We start from the raw sequence: 22,547 nt of genomic DNA, 5'->3' as shown, positions 1-22,547 counted from the left end.
GGGTGAATGATCTTTCTGATATGTTGTTGCATTCTATTGGCCAGAATTTTATTGAGGATTTTTGTGTCTATGTTCATCAGGGATATTGGTCTGTAATTCTCTTTCAATGGTTCATCTTTTTCCAGCTTAGGAATTAAGGTGATGCTGGCTTCACAGAAAGAATTTGGGAGGATTCCCTCTTTTTCGATTGTTCTGAATAATTTGAGAAGAATTGGAGTTAGTTCTTCTTTAAAAGTCTGGTAGAATTCAGCAGTGAATGCATCTGGTCCTGGGCTTGTCTTTGTTGGGAGGGCCTTCATTACTGTTCAATGTCTGTCTCAGTTATGGGTCTGTTTAGGTTTTCTATGTCTTCCTGGTTCAATTTAGGTAGGTTGAGTGTGTTCAGGATCTATCCATTTCTGATTTCCCTGTTTGCTGGCATACAAGTCCTTGTAGTAGTTTCTGATGATCCTTTTTATATCAGTGGTGTCTGTTGTTACATTCCCTTTTTCTTCTCTGATTTTATTGATTTGGATCTTTTCTTTTTTTAGTTAGTTGGGCCAATGGGGTGTCAATTTTGTTTATTTTTTCAAAAAAACAGTTCCTCGTTTGGCTGATTTTTTGTAATTTTTTTTTTTATTCAATCCTGTTGATTTCTTCTCTGATTTTAATTATTTCTCTTCTCCTACTAGATTTGGGTCTGGTTTGCTGCAGATTTTCTAGATCCTTGTGCTGCATTGAAAGCTCATCTATTTGGTGCCTTTCCAATTTCTTGATGTAGGCACCTATTGATAAACTTACCTCTTAACTCTGCTTTTGCTGTATCCCATAAGTTTTGATATGTTGTGCTTTTATCCTCATTTACCTCCAGAAAGTTTTTGATTTCTCTTTTGATTTCTTCTATGACCCATTGTTCATTTAGGAGCATCTTTTTCCATCTCCATGTGTTTGCATATTTTCCAGTGATTCCTGAGTTGCTAATTTCCAAATTCATTCCTCTATTGTATGAGAAGCTGCATTGTATGATTCAAATTCTTTTGAATACGCTGAGACTTGCTTTATGGCCTAGTATGTGGTCAATCCTAGAGTAGCTTCCATGCATGTCTGAGAAGAATGTCTATTCTTTAAGTGCAGGATTGAAAGTTCTGTAGATAGGTGATAGATCCATTTGGGCTGTAGTGTCATTTAAATCTATTGTTTCATTGTTAATCTTCTGTCCTGTTGTTCTATTTCTGAGAGTGGAGTATTGAAGTCCCCCAGTACTATTGTATTGGAGTCTAAGTCTCCCTTTAAGTCCCTTAACATATCTTTTAAATAAAGTGGTGCCCTGTAATTGGGTGCATATACATTGATAAACGTTACATCTTCCTGATGAATTCATCTCTTAATCATTATATAGTGCCCCTCTTTGTCTATCTTAACAGTTTTTGTGTTAAAGTTTATTTTGTCTGATATTAAGATGGCCACGCCTGCTCTTTTTTCATTTCTGTTGGCATGGTATATCTTTTTCCAGTCTTTCACTTTCAGTCTGTATGCATCTTTGTTGGAAAGATGTGTTTCTTGTAAGCAGCAAATAGATGGGTTTTGTTCCTTAACCCATTCAGCCAATCTGTGTCTTTTAACTGGACAGTTCTGGCCATTAACGTTCAATGTGACTATTGACAAGTAGTAACTTTGCCCTGCCATTTTCCCAGAGATATTTCTAATATATGCTTTGAACTTCCTGTGATCTTTTGCTGTGAAATTTCCTTCCTTTGCCTTCTTTCATATTGATGACTGTGTTTCTGTGTTTCTGTGTGTAACACATCCTTAAGCATCTTTTGCAGGGCTGGATGAGTGGCGACAAATTCTTTCAATTTCTGTTTGCTATGAAAGGTCTTTATTTCACCTTCATTCACAAATGAGAGCTTTGCAGGTATAATATTCTGGGCTGGCATTTTTTCTCTCTTAGTACCTGGGCTAAGTCTCGCCATTCCCTTCTAGCCTGTAGGGTTTCTGATGAGAAGTCTTCTGTGAGTCTAATTGGAGATCCTCTGAGAGTAATCTTACGTTTCTCTCTTGCACATTTTAGGATATTTTCTTTGTTTCACTGTGGTGAGTTTGATTACAACGTGTCATGGTGAGGATCTCTTTTGGTCATGTTTATTAGGAGTTCTATGAGCTTTCTGTACTAGGATGTCTCTGTCCTTCTCCAAACCCGGAAAGTTTTCTGCTAGTATCTCACTAAAAAGGCCATCTAATCCTTTCTCTCTCTCCATGCCTTCAGGAACTCCTAGAACCGAATGTCAGTTTTTTTTTCATAGTATCCTGTAGATTCCCAGCAATTTTTTTTTAGATTTCTAATTTCCTCTTCTTTTCTTTGGTTTGACTGTGCACTTTCCTGTGCTCTGTCTTCTAAGTCCAATATTCTTTCTTATGCTTCACTGACTCTTATTATAAGGCTCTCTAATGTGTTTGTCATTTGATCTAATGAGTTCTTCAATTCATTTTGATTTCTCTTCACTATCACACTTCCGTATTCTACTAGTTTCTGTGTTTCATTTTGGTTCCTCCTTAAGATTTCATTTTCACAAGAGAGATTTTTTATCTTATCCAGTAAGGATTTCTGTAGTTCAAGAATTTGTTTTTGAAAACTTCTAAATGTTCTTATCAAAATTTTTTGAAATCCATATCTTGCATTTCTTCTATTTCATCATCTTCATAATCATGGTTTAGGGTGTCTTATTTATTTGGGGGCATTACAATGTCTTCCTTGTTCTTTTTCCTTAGTTTCTGCGTTTGTTTCTTGGCATTGTGGAGATACTTTTTGGATTCTTCTTCCCTCACTGTGGTGTTTTTTTCTTGTTATACTATGACTGTATTAAGTGGACTGTCTGCTTTTGATGGAACCTTAGAGGCTTGAGATGGGTGTGGCCATAGATCTCTGTTTGATTCTTTAGGGTTAAGGGTGTGCCAAAGGTGAGACACCCAGGTTAGGTGTGGTAAATCTCTCTCTCTCTCTCTCTCTCTCTCTCTCTCTCTCTCAATTCAGAAGGGAAGTAATTCTGCACATCTGAGCAGAATTGAAGGTAGTCAGCTTGTGATCTCTGGCTCCCCGCATTCCAGCGCTGGTGCGTAGATTCTATGGCTGGTGTCCCGAGCCGTGGGCTCCCACGCCCTTCATGCAGCCACTGTGAATCACTAGTTCTGGAAGAGTTTCCTGTGCTGTTTCTTCCCCAACTATTCCTTGAACCTGCAGTATCTCCACTTTTATTAAACTGTCTCTTCCTGGACTATCATTGTGCTCCCTTCCTATTCCGCCATCTTGCTGGTTCCCCAAGGGTACAGATTTAGAAACATTGTTGCTGTGTTAAAGTCATCTTTATTACTTATTACCTGCTGTATACACATCAGTATTTACCTAAATTCTCTGAATCCAACTGTCTAATCTATAAATGACACAAATGCTGATATTTTTATCAAATAATTACTGTGATTACTAAGAGAATTAAATTTGTTCCTATTTATAAGACATTCTGAACAGCACACAGCCAATGCTCTATATGTGGCTATTGATTGTGCTCTGGTTGCTACTATAATAAGAGAGATACTTTATACTTAAATATCAAAAGTATATGTAAATTAATGATATTTTATGGGAAAGAAATAAACATAAAATAACTGAATCAAAATAATAAAAAGAACATTAAAATCCAAACCAAGAGCTTATACATTAAGAGCACTTTATTTCCATTAATCAACAAGAAAAATCACAAGATATTTTTAATGGCCTTGTTCATTTTATGCACGATTTTTGTCTTAGTATTATTTGAATTTTTACAGTGTGTGTGATATGTGATGCTTTGTTCCTTTACAGTTTTCTAGATGGGCTGTGATTCAAGAAGGCCTGTAAAAGTAAATTTCATAAATATGTAATTACTTTAAAATAAATTTAACATCCTGGTGTTTGCATTGCTACATGTCATTTTGATGCATTATTACTTTTTAACAGTTATTTCTATATTAAATGAATCAGATAAAAATACACTCATTTGTTAGACATTATTTTGTAAGTCAGAGCAAAAGGTAATAGGTAAAGAATTAAACGAATGCTTCTCAGATTGGCAGTGAACTACAAGTGCATTTATGGTACTTTTAATATATAGATTTATATATATATAAATATATGACTTCATAAATTCAACAATTTTTAATATTTTCTGTAGTATGTCCATTAAGTTCCTTTCCAGATTCGATTTGGCAAATCCTTGGCATTTTTACATATGATGTAAGCTATGTAATCAATCCATTTGAAATTACTTTCACTCCCTTGAAGTTGTCTTGTTCTCTTTTCAATCCAAACGTTTGATCACCTTGTTCCTAAAACACACATTTCTTGATTAAACACTAAACCTTGTATACTCACATTCATCTTCAGGTCTTGTTTGATATTTTGTTATTTTGTCTGGAAGCATCTTCTCTTTCACTCAAGGGAGTGTTAGATGCCCTTTTGTCATGCTCTATTAGCACTGTTAAATTATCAGTTGTTACACTTACCCCATTTTATTATAATTTCTTATTTAACTACATGTCTTGACTATATTTTTGTGAATGAAATCACTATATTTGTTCATCTTTGTGTTACCAGATAAAACTGTAATACTTAGAATATGCTGCATCTTTAAATCACTTAATTATTATTAATCAAATATAATTGAAATTTTTACTATATTGCCTTTTCTTATATATAAAAATTTAAGTTTTATTTATATACATGCTTGGGTGAGTGGAACATCAAGCCATTGTTGACCAAAAACACTTACTGCTTAAATTCTGAAGAGTTCCTTGAATTTACTTTATTTTCATTTATTATTCATCTGATTTCATATGAGACATACACTATTTGACATTTATCTCATAGCTCTAAAACAGCATGAAAGCAATACAGAATCTATATGCATGAAAGTTGTACAAGGGGGCTGGTGCCATGGCTCAATAGGCTAATCCTCCTCCTGTGGCAACAGGTTCTAGTCCCAGTTGGGGCACCGGATTCTGTCCTGGTTGCCCCTCTTCCACGCCAGCTCTCTGCTGTGGCCTGGGAGTGCTGTGGAGGATGACCCAGGTCCTTGGGCCCTGCACCAGCATGGGAGACCAAGAGAAGCATCTGGCTCCTGGCTTCGGATCAGCGCGGTGTGCTGGCCGCAGCGTGCAGGGTACAGCGGCCATTGGAGGGTGAACCAATGGTAAAGGAAGACATTTCTCTCTGTCTCTCTCTCTCTCACACTGTCCACTCTGCCTGTCCAAAAAAAAAAAAAAAAGTTGTACAAGGGACTCACATGCATCCAAAGTTCTGTTTTAATCAAATGAAATTTTCAAATATTTTAATAATTATAAGATGTGGATTTTGGTGGAAGGTAGAATGGAAAATAATAAATATTTATTAGGCATGTTTAGAGCATCCAGATTAATTTTAAGCCTTACACAGATATTATAGGAATAGTAGAGTCTGCCTCCCATAAAGCTTCAATTGAAACAATATAGGAAGCTGGTAACAGTTTCATAAATGTGCTCTTATAGTACTGACAAGACCTACAAGGATATTATACAAGAAAAAATATTCTATTATAAATTTCCACTGAAGTAGCATTAACCTCTTTTATTAGGTCTCTGTGACTACAACTTTAAAGGGTAGATTATCAAAAAGTTACGTAAAATGAATTTGTAAGGTGACCTAATTTGATGACCTTAAATTATGCTTGAGGACAAAAAGAAAATAATTCTGTTTATTCCTTAGCTGTCTAGAGTTTTCGTTTAATGACACTAGGGAATTTGCAGTTTCACTGGAGTCCATAAAACAAAAGTAATTCTATTTGGTTCTATGTTGCACACATTATTCTGAATGTCATTATTTGAACTCCACTAATACATAGGAAAATAATAAATTTTTCCCTCAAATATTCAATGGTATTTAACAACTTTCTCTAAATTTGCTGCTTAGTATTAATTATAGACTGTCCTATGCAGATAACTTAATTTACTATCCAAGTTGATGGCATTCAAAAGGGATTTTTTTTAAATAGCTAATTTTGTCATCTAAGGCATAAAGGGCAGAAACAACATCCATAGAAATTCTATTATCTTTTAGAAAGGATCATATCTTTACATGACTGTGGGCATCTTACCTACAGATATAAAACATCCCTATTATGAAGTGGAATAAATGAAGGAAGGTATTTCTATTTTCTGAATTCACAGTTTTTCACATGTCATTCTAGATTTAGTTTTGAACATGAAACAAAGGAATAGATATTTACTAGTAATTCTCGCCTAACATATTTCAGCATGTCAGGATAGAAATGTGGCTTCTCTGATCACTGTCTTCAAGTGAGTTAACAGAAAAGAAGGAATATACTGTCTCATGAGGCTTTTAACTAACTACAGAATATGTATGTTTGAAGGACCTGAATACTTTGAATACAAAGGAAACAACTTGTTTAAAAATTAATGGAAACTTGGTAAATATGGAAACGTTAGCTTGTGCACTGGATTTATTCCTTCCAATTGCCCACTGTCATTATAAAGTTGATATAAAGTAAAGGAAAAGGATCAACTATATAATTAGAACAATATAGCCTATGACCTCCTGTTTATAGAAGTATAGTCATAGTTAAGCTAGATGACAAATCTGTGTCTGAATCTCTGAATCAGTGGAATGTAAACAAATTACTTGCAGAGAAATCCATAATTATAACTGCATTGTATGTACAAGGTCTTGCCCATTGTACATATTTCATAAATGAATCCTGAGTCTGAGTATTAATATGACAATGATTGCTCAAATAATTGGCTTTCAGTCCCCCACATTGAAGATCTTCCCAGCTCCCAGCTTCTGCAAGCACCCACCCTGGTTAAATTTATCCTGAGGTATTTTAAATGTTTAGTGATTTGGAATGGGATTGATTTTGCAAGCTTTTTGTTTGCCATGACATTGTCTATACAAATATTATTGATTTTCGTGTATTGATTTTATCTCCTGCTAAACTTGCTCATGAATTTCGATAGTCTGTTGTGGAGTCTTTTGGTGCCCCGATGTATAGGATCATATCATCTGAAAAAAGGAAAAATTTGACTTCCTCCTTTTCCATTTGTATGTCTTTGATTCTTCTTCTTGTCTAAAGGCTCTGGCTAAACCTTCCAGAACTATATTGAATAGTAATGGTGAAAGTGGGTATCCTTGCCTCGTTCTGGATCTTAGTGGACATGCTTCCAGCTTTTCCCCATTGTCTTCCTTTACAACCATTACCATTTGTTAAAACAGCCAGGTGCCCTAGCATTGGGTGCATATACATTACTATAGTCACATCTTCCTCTTGAATTAATATCTTAATCAATCATTACATAATGCCCTTCTTTATCCCTTTAGTAGGTTTTTGTGTTAAATTCTATTTTGTCTGATATTAGGATGGCTATTCCTGCTCAATTTTGATTTCCATTTGCCTGGAATATCTTTTTCCATCCTGTCATTTTCAGTCTGTTTGTGTCTTCTTGATGCGGTGTGTTTCTTGTAGGCATCATATAGACGGGTCTTAATTTGTAATCCATTCAGCCAGTCTGTATCCTTTAACTTAAAAATTTAGGCCATTTAAATTTAATATTTTTATTGATAAGTAGTGATTTGGTCTTGCATTTTTTCATAAATAGTCCTATTGTTTTGGATATCCTTTGTATTTTACCAGGAGGTTTTCTGACTTTATGTTCTTTCACCATGCTGATTATTTTTCTGTGTCTCTGCATGTAGCAAATCCTTAAGTATAAGTAAGGCTGGCCAGCTGGTGACAAATTCTTTCAGCTTTTGTTTGTCATGGAATGTATTTATTTCACCTTCATTTAAAAATGAGATCTTCACAGGATGCAATAATCCGGGTTGACTTTTTTTTTTTTCTTTTAGGACCTAGTCTATGACTCTCCAATCTCTCCTATCCTGTAGGGTTTCTGATAAGAAATCTACTGTCATCTAATTAGAGTTCCTTTAAAGGTAATTTGACATATCTCTATTGCACATTTTAAAATATTCTCTTTATTATTTATTTTTGAAAATCTAACTATATTTGTCATGTTGAAGATTTTTTCTGATCATGTATTTCAGAGGTTCTGTGTGCTTCCTGTACTTTGATGTTTGTATGTTTCTCCAAATTAGGGAACTTTTCAACTGTTATTTCACTGAATAAGTCTTCTAAGCCATTGTGTTTTTCTATTCCTTCCGTAACTCCAGAGACATATATACCTTTGGTTGTTTGATGGTACCCCATGCTATCAAACATTGCTTTCAGTTTTTCTAAATTTTCTTGCTCTTGTTCATGTCCCTGTTCTTGTTCTCGTTCTTGTTCTCGTTCTTGTTCTATCTGGCTGAGATGTTTCCAAAGCTTTGTCTTCTAGTTTGAGTATTCTTTCTTCTGCCTCCCTAAGTCCACTGTTAAGTCCTTCCACTGTATTTTTTATTTGTCATTTAATTCTCCATTTCTAATATTTCAATTTGGTTGTTTCTTTAATAATATTATATCTTCTGGCAGAATTTTTCATCGATGTATTTTTAACTCATGTAATTATTTCTCTGTGTTTTTGAGTAATCTTACAATCATTATATTGAATGCCTTTTCATCAGTCTTGTCTTCACAGTATCATATTGCAGTATTTTTATGTTCCTTTTGGGGCATGATTCTGTCTTCTTTTAATCTTTCTTTATTTCTATTTTTTGTTCATCTGAGTACATAGTTGTTGATATCTGCACTGAAGATTTTGTTCTTTGAAATGTGTCTCTATGGTTCAGTCAAATGCCTATTACTTCAGAAAATATCTAGATGTTTGGATTGGATCAGGGAGCTTAGGCCAGAACTCAGTGGTTTAAGAGTCCAGAGTGACACCCAAGTCGGTCATGGTGTATCTTATGAGCAGGGGGGAGGATATGATCAAGGTGGCTGACATGGTTACAAATGCAGCCCCTCTCTGCCAGGGTGAATCAACTGCCCCCAGTGAACCCAAAGTGCCTGTGCACTATACACACTTAGGCACACAAATAACACAAAGCATTTATATGTTCTTCTGTGTGAATACAGAGCCTAAAGCAATGACCCTCCCACCCCCAGCACTGAGGTAGCTCTGGGCTGTAGTGAGTCCCAGTGATTCCCCAAAGACCCAGCCACAGCTCATGTCCTCATTTCCTGGTCTATCATGCAGTCCCAGCATTCCCATAGCCATACTGGTGGGGGCTTCCACAGCCACAGGGTTGAGGGCATTCAATCCATTCCCTATGAGCCTTCTGCCAGTGGAAAGAGCCGCCCTTTTGGTAGGCCAGCCACCCACCTGGGAATGAGCCACCCTCTCTGGGAACCAGGCACCAACCCAACAGAGGCTGGCTGGGTGAAAGGAGGGGAACAATGTACCTTCCCTCCATTGAGCCAAGTGGGTACCTTCTCCCTCCCCATATCAATTTCCAGGCCTGACTCAAATTGTTAGTGAGGACTTCTTATTTCTCCCTTAGACAAAAATCTCCCAGTGGTTCTCAGGTCATAGAAGCCTTCACTTGCCTTATTTTGTTGAGGTGACACTGCCTCCCTGATGGGTCAATGTGTGCCTTGGTGGCGGGAAGGAGAAACCCATGTACCCTCTTTTCACACAGTCAGGTGGGCATCCTGCCTCCCTCCAGCTCTTCAGGCCAGACTCCAAGTCATTGGGGATCACAAGGTTCTCCCTCAGTCAAAATCACCAGTGTTGCACAGGCTGCTGCAGATTCCTGACACCCTGGTCTGAGAAGATGGCATGTCCACATACTTGAGAGTCTCGTGACATCCGGCTAGCTGCTGGATGATTGTACAGCCTTCATTGCTCCACAGAGTCTTCTTCCTGTAGACTTTCTCTTTATTTAATGATTTATTTATTTGTTTGAAAGTCATAGTTACACAGAAAGAGGAGAGAGAGAGACAGAAAGAGAGGTCTTCCGTCCGCTGGTTCACTCCCCAGGTGGTCGCAACAGCCAGAGCTGTGCTGATCTGAAGCCAGGAGCCAGGAGCTTCTTCCAGGTCTCCCACGTGGGTGCAGGGGCCCAAGGACTTGAGCCATCTTCTACTGCTATCTCAGGCCTTAGCAGAGAGCTGGATTGGAAGAGGAGCAGTCAGGACTAGAATCCAGCGCCCATATAGGATGCTGGCACTTCAGGCCAGAACGTTAACCCACTGCGCCACAACACCAGCCCCATCTATAGACTTTCTACTGAAAACCTTCCAACTGTCCCTGGGAACATGGTTCTTCCCCTGTTCTTGTGTCTTCCTGTCCCCTGTGCAGCTTTGTCTTTCCCCAAAGCTACACAGCAGTTCTATTAATATGGTCAGAAATGGATCCATTTCAAGTGTCTGTTAACACTGAAAAGGATAAACCAATTGTAGTGCAATCTGAAAAAGCAGTACTACTAAACAGTAAAAAGAAATGGGCTGTGAATTGATGCAGCAAAACTGATAATATATATTATACTGAGCTAAATAACAACCTCATTTATAACACAATATGGAATTATCGAAGTATGAGAAAATCTTACATGGAAGGGACAAAAAATTATTTGGAATTGATGTTACATTCTGTAACTTTCACTAGTATTAAACTCAAACAACTGTATATTTAAATCTGAATTTCATTTATGGAAAAAACAATATATAAGTAAGTATTGAAATTAAATGTATTGGTGGTGATTCAAAATGGCCATATAGAGAAGTTAAGTGCCTGCCTCCTCCTTTATCAAGATATTCCAAAGTATCTACATCTAGAGTTGAGTGCTGCAAGAAGATTACCAGAGATAGTGTGAGAAAAATAGATAAAAAGGGGACATCTATAGCAGGCACAGCAGTGTATAGAAGGGATAAAGAGGAATAAGGCAATCCAGGAACATTACTGCCTTATAGCATGGAATATGGAGCTCTGCAGATCTAACTGGACCAGCATGGCATCCGAAGTCCCAGAGCTAAGGCCCACACATCTCTACTTCAGGGACAGTGGGACAAGGGCAGATAAGATAGCCCCTGGAACCCCTCCTCCAACCACTTGAAAAATAGCATGTGGAGGCTGGGTTCATGTGTACCCACCCAGTCTGTGGAGACTCAGCTCCCTGCATACTGGGAATAGCACTCACAATAGGGACAAGAGGGCACGTTATGGAGTGAGTCAGAGTTCTAAACTGTGAAGACATCATGATGGCTAAAGTGTGCTGGCACTGTGAGCTCAGACTGAGCTGTGAATCAGCTAGTTCACCTTAGCACAGGGAAAAGGTTAGACTCCAGACACACCAATGAGCTCCAAAATCCTTCTCCCCCACTGACTGTAGTCAGATGTACTCTACTAGGCCCAGCTTGGGTATCTCTCTAGATTCTTGCACCACTCAAAAACTGACCCCAACCGTGATATGTTATAGTCACACTCACAAAAGTAAAACATAAAAAGAATACCCTGAAATTTGCAAAAGAGAAACACCAGGTTACTATTAAAGGAACTTACATTAAACTAACAGCAGATTTCTCAACACAAAACCTAATGTAGGGATATAGTCCAGGTCCTAAAAGAAAAAAAAAAATAAAAGCACCAACTCAGAATACTTTCCCAACAAATATTTCATTCATAAATTAAGGTGAAATAAAGACTTTCCAAGACAAGCAAAAATTGAAAGTAAAGAGTTCAACAATAGAAGAAAGAAATACTGTTCTTCAACAATAGAGACACGTACTGTAAGCAATCAACAAATTTAAAATGTGAATTTAACTCACACATTACATTTTTGGTACTCTAATCAGGGAAAACATTCAGTATGTGTCTTTTGGGAACTGACTTATTTCACAAAGTATAATGGTTCAAACCTATCAGGAAGAACTAGTACCAGTTCTTCTTAAAATACTCAAAATACTCTATGAGGCCAGCAATACCTGAATTCCAAAACTAGAAAATATTTATAACAAAAAAAAAAGGAATTATAGATCATTTTCCTGATGGACATATATGCAAGAAGAATTCTCAAAAAAATCCTAGGAAATTGAAATTAGCAACATATCCAAAAGATAATCCACCCTGACCAAGTAGGATTTATCCCAGATATGCAGGAATATAATTCAAAAGATGAAAATCAACAAATGTGATGCATCACATGAGCAAAATGAAGGAAAAAAACCATATGATTATCCCAAGAGATGCAGTGTAAACATTTGGTAAAATACAACATCTTCTCATGATAAAAACATTTTAAAAATTGGGTACAGAAGGAACATATCTCAATAAAATAAAGTTAATACATATGACAGATCCATAGCTAGCAGCATACTGAATAAGAAAAGGATTTCTCTAAGATCCACAATGATACAAAGATCCCCATTCTTTTTGCTATTATTACATATAATTCTGGAAGTTTCAGACAGAAAAATTAGGAAAGAAATCAAGAGGATACAAACTGAAAAGAAGTCACATAATCCAATTTACAAATGAAATGATCATTTAGATAGGGGAACCAAAAGACTCAATTAAGAGCCAATTAGGGGCTGGTGCTGTGGCATATTGGGTAAAGCTGCCGCCTACAGTGCTGGCATCCCAAGTGGGCACTGGTTCCTGTCCTGGCTGCTCCACTTCCATTCAACTCTGTGCTATGTCCTGAGAAGGCAGTAGAGGACAGCCCAAGTCCTTGGGCCCCTGCACCCACGTGGGAGACCAGGAGGAAGTTCCTGGCTCCTGGCTTCCAACTGGCACAGCTCTGGCTGTTGTGGCCATCTGGGGAGTGAACCAGTGGATGGAAGACCTTTCTCTCTCTCTCTCTCTCTCTCTCTCTCTCTCTCTCTCTCTGCCTCTCCTTCTTTCTCTGTGTAACTCTGACTTTCAAGTAAATAAATAAATCTTAAAAGAAAAAGAAGGATAAAAAAGCCTAGTAAAACTCATAAGAGAATTGAGTAAAGTTGCAGGATTCAAAACCAACACACAATAATCAATAGCATTCTGATATAGCAACAAAACTCTAGCTAAGAAAGAATTTATAAGGTTAGTCCCATTCACAGTAGTGACAAAACAATTGAATAGTTTGGGATAACTTTAACCAAGGATGTAAAGTGTCTGTACAATGAAAATTGTAAAATATTAATGATAAAAATAAGACACAAAAATGGAAAAGTCATCAGGTTAACATGCAAAAGCCATTTATAGATTCAATGCAATTTCAATGAAAGTTCCAAGGACAGTTTTCACTGAGCTAGGAAAAAAAATAAAATTCATATGGAAACACGAAAGACCCTGAATAGCCAATGCAATCTTGAACAATAAACTCAAAGCCAGGATCATCACAATATCCAGTTTCAAGAAGTACTACAGGACTGTTATAATCAGAACAGTTTGGTACTGGCATATAAATAGATATCTAGACCCAAGGAACAGAGTTCCTTTGAAATTAACCCACACATATAAAACCGACAAATTTGTTAAAATCATTCCCTAGAGAGAGGTATTCACTTCAACAGTTAGTGTTGAAAAAATTGGATTTCCATTTGGAGAAATTTTGTACAATACAAATACCCTATATGAAACAATTTACAAGAAATCAAGGTTATAAACTTAAGACTTAAAACCAATGGAATATTATTCAGCTATAAAAAAGAATGAAATTCTACCACTTATAGCAAAACAGACTTATTTCATGTTGAGTGAAGTATGCTGGACCCAGAAACACAAATACTTTATGTTCTGCTTTATCTGTGGGAGATAAAATTTAAAAAGAAAGAAACAAAGCAAGACATGTCTGTGTGTTATCAGTATTGCTGCGAATATAGTTTTGCAAAACTTTGTTTTGCAAATTTGTGAGACCAATGGTTAAGAATGTTATACTACTATAGTTTTAATGATCTGTGATTACTTTAAAATTTACTGTATATGATAAAAAAAACTGAAACCAACAAATTACTAGAGGAAAACATAGAGGAAATGCTGGAAGTTATTGGCCTAAGCATATACATCTGTCTGAGTCCCCAGCACACAATAAAAGCAAAAATGCCCCAATGAGATTGCATAAAGCTAAGAAGTTTCTTCACAACAAAGGAAACTATTAACAAAATGAAGAGGTAAGCAGCATAATGGGAGAAAATATTTGCAAACTATGCAACTGATGAAGTATTAACACCCAGAATGTATAAAGAGCTCAAGAAACTCAACAACAAAGAACAAAACAGATAATCCAGTTAAGAAATTGACAAAGGATATGCACAGATATTTTTCAAAGGATAAAGTACAAATGACTAACAGACACATGAAACAATGCTGAGCATCACTAGCCATACGCGAAATGCAAATCAAAGCCACAATGAGATATCACCTCACTCAAATTAGAATGGCTGTCATCCAAAACTCAGAAAATAATGAATGCTGTCAATATTGTTCAGAAAATACTCTAATACACTGTTGGTTTGAATGTAAACTGGTACAGCCATTATGGAGATTACTCAGAAAACTAAAAGTGAATATTTCATATTAACTGTAGAACTCATTTATCCCATATCTGGGAATATATCTGAAGGAAGTTAAATCAGAATTTGAAAGACTTACTTGCACTCCTAGGTTAATAGCAGCTTAATTCATGTGAAAAAATATGTGTAATCATCCTAGATGTCCGTCAATTGATGATTGGATAAAGATAATGTGGTGTGTATATACATGATGGAATGGTATCTTGCTCAGCCATAAAAAAGATTGAAGTCCTGACATTTACAACAGAATGGTTGGACAGGAAATCATTATGCTACATGAAATAAACCAGTCTCAGAAAGAGAAACATCACATGTTTTATTTGTGGAAGTTATAATGAGTATAAAAAATATGTGGACATTATATCATTGGTATACGGTTGTAAATATTGCTTCATTCAATATACCATTTAACAATAATATACTGTGTTTTCCCCATGTTCTAATCATTATCATGAATTGCTAAATTCATGATATTAAATATCTATTTTTAAGAAAATAAAACTTTAAATATGCAAAAATTAAATACATTAAGACATGATTATATTTAGAGTGGTTGTATTAATGAGTGTGTGCTAATTATCCTACTATAAAACTGGAGAAAAAAACAATTAAAATTTGCTTTGTTTATTCATTTGTTTTGCTGCATCAGATACATTTGGTAGCAACAAAAATGTGTATGTTAATATTATCAAGAGAGGAAAATCATTCTAATTTAGCTGATGAAAGTCAGCTATGAAGGCCTCCAAATCTCCCCCCACCCCCGCCCCAAAGAGAGTTTGTATATTTGTATTCAAACAGAAAACTTTCCAGGTTACATGTAGAGATTTTAGAGGTCCAATCAGAAACTATCCACAGCACCGCCTCCTTCTCTTTCTGCAGAAACTATCAAGTGTTTCATTGCTTGTTTGTGGCAAGAGCAACAAATTAAAAAAATTAAAGCAATACAAAGCTGCAGTCTGTTTGTTTTTTTCATTAAGAAATTTCTTAGTTTTGATCTGTGCAGATGTGTCAGGGAATTGGACATGGATATTTACATGAAATCTCCTGGAGTCTTATGCTAATACCAAAAACAACACAAAGCATAAACCACCAGAGTATGGAACCCTTTTTAAGTAACAACTGCTCTACTCTTCTCCATGTGCTATATTTTGAAATTATGGTATTAGAAATGAAACATGGACTGGACCATACCTCAAAGACAGAGTTGGCTTTCCACTTAGAATGAAGAGAAAAGAAAGAGTAGGCCAGAATTAAAACTCAAATGTAGTGTTTAAAAATTTTCAATGTCTTTTTGAGTTTACAAATTCTACCTCCTCATGCTCTTAAACCACATTCAATCAAAGTATTCAAACAACCCACTTAAGAGATGGGCCAAGGACCTCAATAGACATTTTTCAAAAGAGGAAATCCAAATGGCCAACAGGCACATGAAAAAATGTTCAAGATCACTAGCAATCAGGAAAATGCAAATTGAAACCACAATGAGGTTTCACCTCACCCCAGTTAGAATGGCTTTCATACAGAAATCTACCAACAACAGATGCTGGTGAGAATGTAGGGAAAAAAGAACACTAACCCACTGTTGGTGGGAATGCAAACTGGTTAAGCCACTATGGATGTCAGTCTAGAGATTCCTCAGAAACCTGAATATAACCCTACCATTCAACCCAGCCCTCCCACTCCTTGGAATTTACCCAAACGAAATGAAATTGGCAAACAAAAAAGCGGACTGCACCTTAATGTTTATTGCAGCTCAATTCACAATAGCTAAGACCTGGAATCAACTTAAATGCCCATCAACAGTAGACTGATTAAAGAAATTATGGGACATGTACTCTATAGAATACTATACAGCAGTAAGAAACAATGAAATCCAGTCATTTTCAACAAGATGGAGGAACCTGGAAAACATTATGCTGAGTGAAATAAGCCAGTCCCAAGGGGACAAATATCATATGTTCTCCCTGATTGGTGACAAATAACCGAGCACCAAAAAAGGAAACCAATTGAAGTGAAATGGACACTATGAGAAACAGTGACTTGATCAGCCCTGTTGCTCCCCCTCTTCGTGGAGGAACGACATTAAACCCTGCCTAGGCTTCATATCCGAGTCACGGCACCATTATGTCGCTCCCCCTCTTCGTGGAGGAACGACACAGGACCCTGCGCTGTTCTTCTGTCTGCTCGGCCCTCCCCGGGTTTGCTGCTGGTCCTTCCCGGGTTGGCTGCTGGTCCTTCCCGGGTTGGCTACCATCCCTTCCACCTCCGTGGAAGGGCGGTTCCCCCTGCCACATTCCCCACTTCCGCGGGGGAGTGGCACACCGCCGGCCGGCTCTCTCGGGGGCTGCACAGGTGTTCCCCTTAGATGTTCCTGGTGCATGCCGTCTCTCTCCTCCTTTATAGTCCCGCCGAGTATGCTGCTCTCCTCCAATCGGGAGCAGGTCCCACAGTTTATTGGTTGAACTGGAGGCAGCTGTGTAGAAGCTGTTTCCCTTCTCAGCGCCATATTGTGGGAAAGCAGATGCATAGAATAAGTCTTAATTCCAGTAACTTAGTCTAGTCCGAGTTGCTCCCAGTTGCTCCCCACAAGCCCTTGCCCTGTTGATGAACAACTTAATACGTTATCACTCTTAGTATTTTTTGTTTGTTTGTTCTACTTAATACTATTGGTTGAACTCTATAATTAACACACAATTATTCTTAGGTGTTGAAACTTAACTGAAAAGTGATCCCTGTTAAATATAAGAGTAGGAAAAACAGAGGGAAGAGATGTACAATTTGGGACATGCTCAAGCAGACTTGCCCCAAACGGTAGACTTAGAAACATACCAGGGGATTCCAATTCAATCCCATCAAGGTGGCATGTACCAATGCCATCTCACTAGTCCAATTTCTGTTCATAATTGATCATAATGATAGGACTAAGAACCAAAGGGATCACATAAACAAGAATAGTGTCTGCAAATACTAGCTGATAGAATAAAAAAGGGAGAGAACGATCCAACATGGGAAGCTGATACACAGCAGACTCATAGAGTCGCAGTACTAAACAGCACTCTGGCCTCAGAATCATCCCTTAAGGCATTCGGATATGGCTGAAAAGCCCATGAGAGTATTTCAGGCATGGAAAGCCAAGACACTCCGGCAAAAAAAAAAAAAAAAAAAAAAAAAAAAAAAAAAAAAGCCTAAATGAAAGATCTCTGCAAGTGAGATCCTAGTGGAAAGAATAGGTCATCAAAGAAGGAGGCACCTTTCTCTGAAGGGAGGAGAGAACTTCTACTTTGACTATGACCTTGTCTAAATATGATCAGAGTCGGTGAACTCAAAAGGCTTCCATAGCCTTGGCAACTCATGACAAGAGCCTAGGGTGATTACTGATGCCATAAACAAGAGTGTCAATTTGTTAAGTCAACAACAGGAGTCACTGTGCACTTACTCCTCATGTAGGATCTCTGTCCTTAATGTGCTATACATTGAGATTTAATGCTATAACTAGTATTCAAACAGTATTTTTCACTTTGTGTTTCTATGTTGGTGAAAACTGTTGAAATCTTTACTTAATGTATGCTAAACTGATCTTCTGTATATAAAGAGAATTGGAAATGAATCTTCATGTGAATGGAAGGGGAGAGGGGGGAGAGGGAGCGGGAAAGGGAAGGGTTGAGGGTGCGAGGGAAGTTATGGGGGGGGGGAAGCCATTGTAATCCATAAGCTGTACTTTGGAAATTTATATTCATTAAATAAAAGTTTAAAAAAAAAGATCACATAGAGATTTCAAGGAACCAGCCTTAATTCTGTTGCACTTACTGAGCTAAGATGATTCGCATTTTGCCAAATATTCTTAATAATAATAACTACAATAGAACATATGATCCCTTTTGAAGTGTGATGTTGCATTTTAAAGACAATGACATGACATAAAAGTTATGACAAATATGCAGGAACAAGGAATTTGAGACTCATTTCTGACATATATACTGCAGTTGGTAGAAATTAAAGTCATGATTAATTTTTAGAGGAAATTGGATAAATAACAGAATGGATATATAATTTGACAGAGAGAATTTCAATTAATAAAAAAAAACAAGGTTTTCATCTAAAACTGATAAAAATGGATTTAAGAATAATAAGAAAATAAATTAATAGCCAAAGAAGAACATAGGATTAATGACTACTCGACAACATAGAAATTGTGTGTGTGTGTGTGTGTGTATTCTGAAGATAAATAAAAATATGCACAATTTTGGGCCGGCACCGTGGCTCACTTGGTTAATCCTCTGCCTGTGGCACCAGCATCCCAAATGGGCGACGGATTCTATTCCTGGTTGCTCCTCTTCCTGTCTAGTTCTCTGCTATGGCCAGGGAGAGTAGTGGAGGATGGCCCAAGTGCTTGTGCCCCTGCATCCACATAGGTCACCAGGAAGAAGCACCTGGCTCCTTGCTTCGAATCAGCACAGCGCGGGCTGTAGCGACCATTTGGGGAATGAACCAATGGAGGGAAGACCTTTCTCTCTGTCTCTGTCTCTCTCACTGTCTATGACTATACCTATCAAATAAAAAAAAATACAAAATTTATAAGGTTAGAAGAAAGTACATGAGACAACAAGGATATATTCAATTCTTTATACAAATACATTTACTAATGTGTAAACAGGTAGAAATCCAAGGTAGATATGCAGAAACAAGTTTGAAGCTGATTGAAGCATTCTGCATTTTATATAATGGAAGCTTTGACTAGAGAATAGCAGAAGTGATGTGAAATGATCATACAGAACCTCCCTCTTGTTTTTTAAATTCCAAACATATAATTTGTCAGTACATTGTGAAAAGACAGCTGCTGACCTAAAGAACGGGACATAAAGTCTGTGCTGTTATATAACAAATGCTAAAACCATACTCTGAAAAAGTATACATAGTTTAGCTAATAAAGTTCCTAAACTGTAGTGCATGTGTTCATTATTAGCAATTTTTAATATATCTATAAATCAAAACACTGCATTTCTTACTGATATTAGCCATAGAGGATCAACTAATTGCAGTGGTTAAGGTGGCTAGAGAAGAGACATGGTTTTTTACTCTGACTTTCCCTTATCTTATTCAATCCATTCTCCGTATGGCGAATATCTTTATTTAAAGAGCTATAAGAGTAGAAAAAGATCATCTTCATTCTCTGTGAAGTCATGCTGAAGTTGGGCAATAGAAATACATCTGGCAAATCTGATGTTGAATTTGCCATCTGGGACTCAGGCTCCTTCAATACAATAACAACAAAAAGATAAACATAAACTGAACCTAACATTTTTTTCAGATAAATATGTGTGTTCACTGTTTGGAGCTATTCCATTAATAGAAACATTTTTAAAACAAATGCTTATAAACCATATGAAAGATTTCCAAGCACTTGTGCTTCAGTTTTTAATGCATGGCCTCCATGAAAGCCTTTGAGGTAAACAGAAACTTTTATTATGATTATGTACCTGTAATCGATAATGAAAGAACAAGAACTTCACCTTGTCCTATCAGTTTATTATACTTTCCACAATAGCCCAGTTGTATGAGTATTTGCTGGCAACATTTGAAATAGAGATATAGAATTATTCCTATCAGTATCCTATTGCCAGACTGTCAGATTTCAAGCTGAAACCTACATTTATTGCTACTTTAATAGTATAGTTTTCCTGTGGTGCTTTTTTTCCCATTATACTTATGTACTATTTTTCTCCTACAAAATGAAACACTTTGCAGACATTATCCAATTAAACCTCACGAACTTTTCTTTGAGGTAGGTACAGAGTAAGTGGTATCATGTTTCCTTCTATATTTATATCCTTGTTAGGAACTACAAAGAGGTTGACAAACTGATAGCTTATAATTAGCTTTTCTTGTATTTAAAGGAGGAAAAATATCTCCTATCACTGAGGCAACCACTGTTAAACTTATATAATAACAATATAAAGAAAAAGGGTTAGAAATATAATAATTATATAAACTGAGATTTGACTGTTACTGTGAGAGCTAATTTATGGCGAGAAAATTTACCATTATTGCTGGACATTGGAGAATATACTTTCTGCATTGTGTTTTCTTTTTGATTTTGAATGCAAGTATACAAACACAAAGAACATCTTTTATTACATTTTTCTCCTCGATAGAATTGTGGAAATTTCAGACTGCAATCCACAACACAATTGAAAAAAGAATTTACTTTTAAAAGACAATTATTTGGGAATAATTTCATAACCAAACTTATTTGTTTAACAGCAAATGTGCATAAACAAATGTCTTTGCTTTTACAAGCTTGGTTATACATATGAAATTTTGGTTTGCTTATAATTTTTGTCATTTTCTTAAAAATATGTTTATTTACTTAAGATACAGAGCTACAGAGAGAGAGAGGGAGACACAAAGCCGAGAGACAGGAGCTTCTTTCACAAGCCATTAATCGCAAGCTGGATCAGAAGCGGAACAACTAGGACACAAATCTGTGCCCATAGGGGATGCTGGTGTTGCCGGTGGCAACTTTACCTATTACGCCACAGTGATAGCCTACATGGAATTTTTGATTAAATAACTCAGAGGAAACTAATTTGTGAGAATATCCCAGTTAGGTTTTCTACTTTCAAAATATCTTGGAATATTTACTTTAATTAAAGTTCTTTTCTTCTCTATTTTCACATATAAAATAATTTTCAAATAACAGACTTGTTTATGATTTTATGGTTGAAGATGCTTTTTATTCATTCATTTATTTAATTGTTTGTTTTTTTAAAGATAGAGTTAGACAGTGAGAGAGAGAGACAGAGAGAAAGGTTTTCCTTTTTCCATTGGTTCACCCCCAAATGGCTGCTACTGCCGGAGCTGAGCCAATCCGAAGCCAGGAGCCAGGTGCTTCTTCCTGGTCTCCCATGTGGGTGCAGGTGCCCAAGCACTTGGGCCATCCTCCACTGCCTTCCCAGGCCACAGCAGAGAGCTGGCCTGGAAGAGGAGCAATCAGGACTAGAACCCGGTGCCCATATGGGATGCTGGTGCTGCAGGTGGAGGATTAACCAAGTGAGCCACGGCACCGTCCCTGAAGATTCTTGTATATTCATGGTGCCCAGTCACAGCGTAAAGACATATTTATGAGCCTTTCCTAGCAAAGAGCATGGCATAGAGCATGACAATGGAAGGTGCACTGTGGATATGATGTGGTGAGCAGGAAATGTATAAAACCAAGGATTTTAATATGTCTTCATTGTTATTCTATTGCTGTCATACCCAAGCTCTTACAGATGCAGTACATGTTTCTTATTATGATTTTAGCTTTACACTTATGTTGCAGTTACATAGTGATGTTTTAAGAACTATGTGGAGACAAGTAGGTTATGAAATACACTTCAGTGTGTAAAAGGAATGCCAAAAAACTGGACATGTATTAGATTTTCAAATCACCATTTTGCAGAGTGCTATTACAGCTACTTTGTATAATCAGTTGAAGGACCTTGACTTATTTTTCCCCTCTCTGGCATTTACAGTTTTGAGTAATCTAGACCACAGCTGATCAGATTTTACTGTGGTCCCATGATCTTTTGATCACCTAATGTGTGCATCTTTGTCTTTCTATGTCATAACACCAGGTAGCTTAATTTCCATCCTCTGGGTCTGATTTTTGTTTTGCTATGCTTTGGATTTCACATTGATTGTCTCCTGGATTTAGATTGAATGTATTCTAGGATATTAATCTTTAACTTTCTGTGACTTTGTTTGCAGCTGTATTATTTTATTATCCCTACTTCCTGCCAGCTATGATTTCTAGCCTAGTACAGATGTATTTCAGTGAATGTGGTTGCCAAATTGATTTCACATTTATTTCCAGTTTTCCAAAATATAGTCGAGGAACTATGCGTTATGTGTTTGTTATTTGTTTTTCAGATTCTCATCCTTTTCTCCATATCACTCTTGTCAATAAAATAAAGCAGTTCAATTCTCATTAATTTGCCAACTAATGGGAACTATAGGAAACTGGAAGGTGAGAGGAAGAATGAAATCACATTGAGTATCTCTCATGGTACTGTTAATGTG

This window comes from Oryctolagus cuniculus, chromosome 1 (genome assembly GCF_051225735.1).
Source record: "Oryctolagus cuniculus isolate XC-2025 breed Fujian yellow rabbit chromosome 1, ASM5122573v1, whole genome shotgun sequence".
Taxonomy (NCBI): domain Eukaryota; kingdom Metazoa; phylum Chordata; class Mammalia; order Lagomorpha; family Leporidae; genus Oryctolagus; species Oryctolagus cuniculus.
This window is presented reverse-complemented; position numbering follows the sequence as displayed.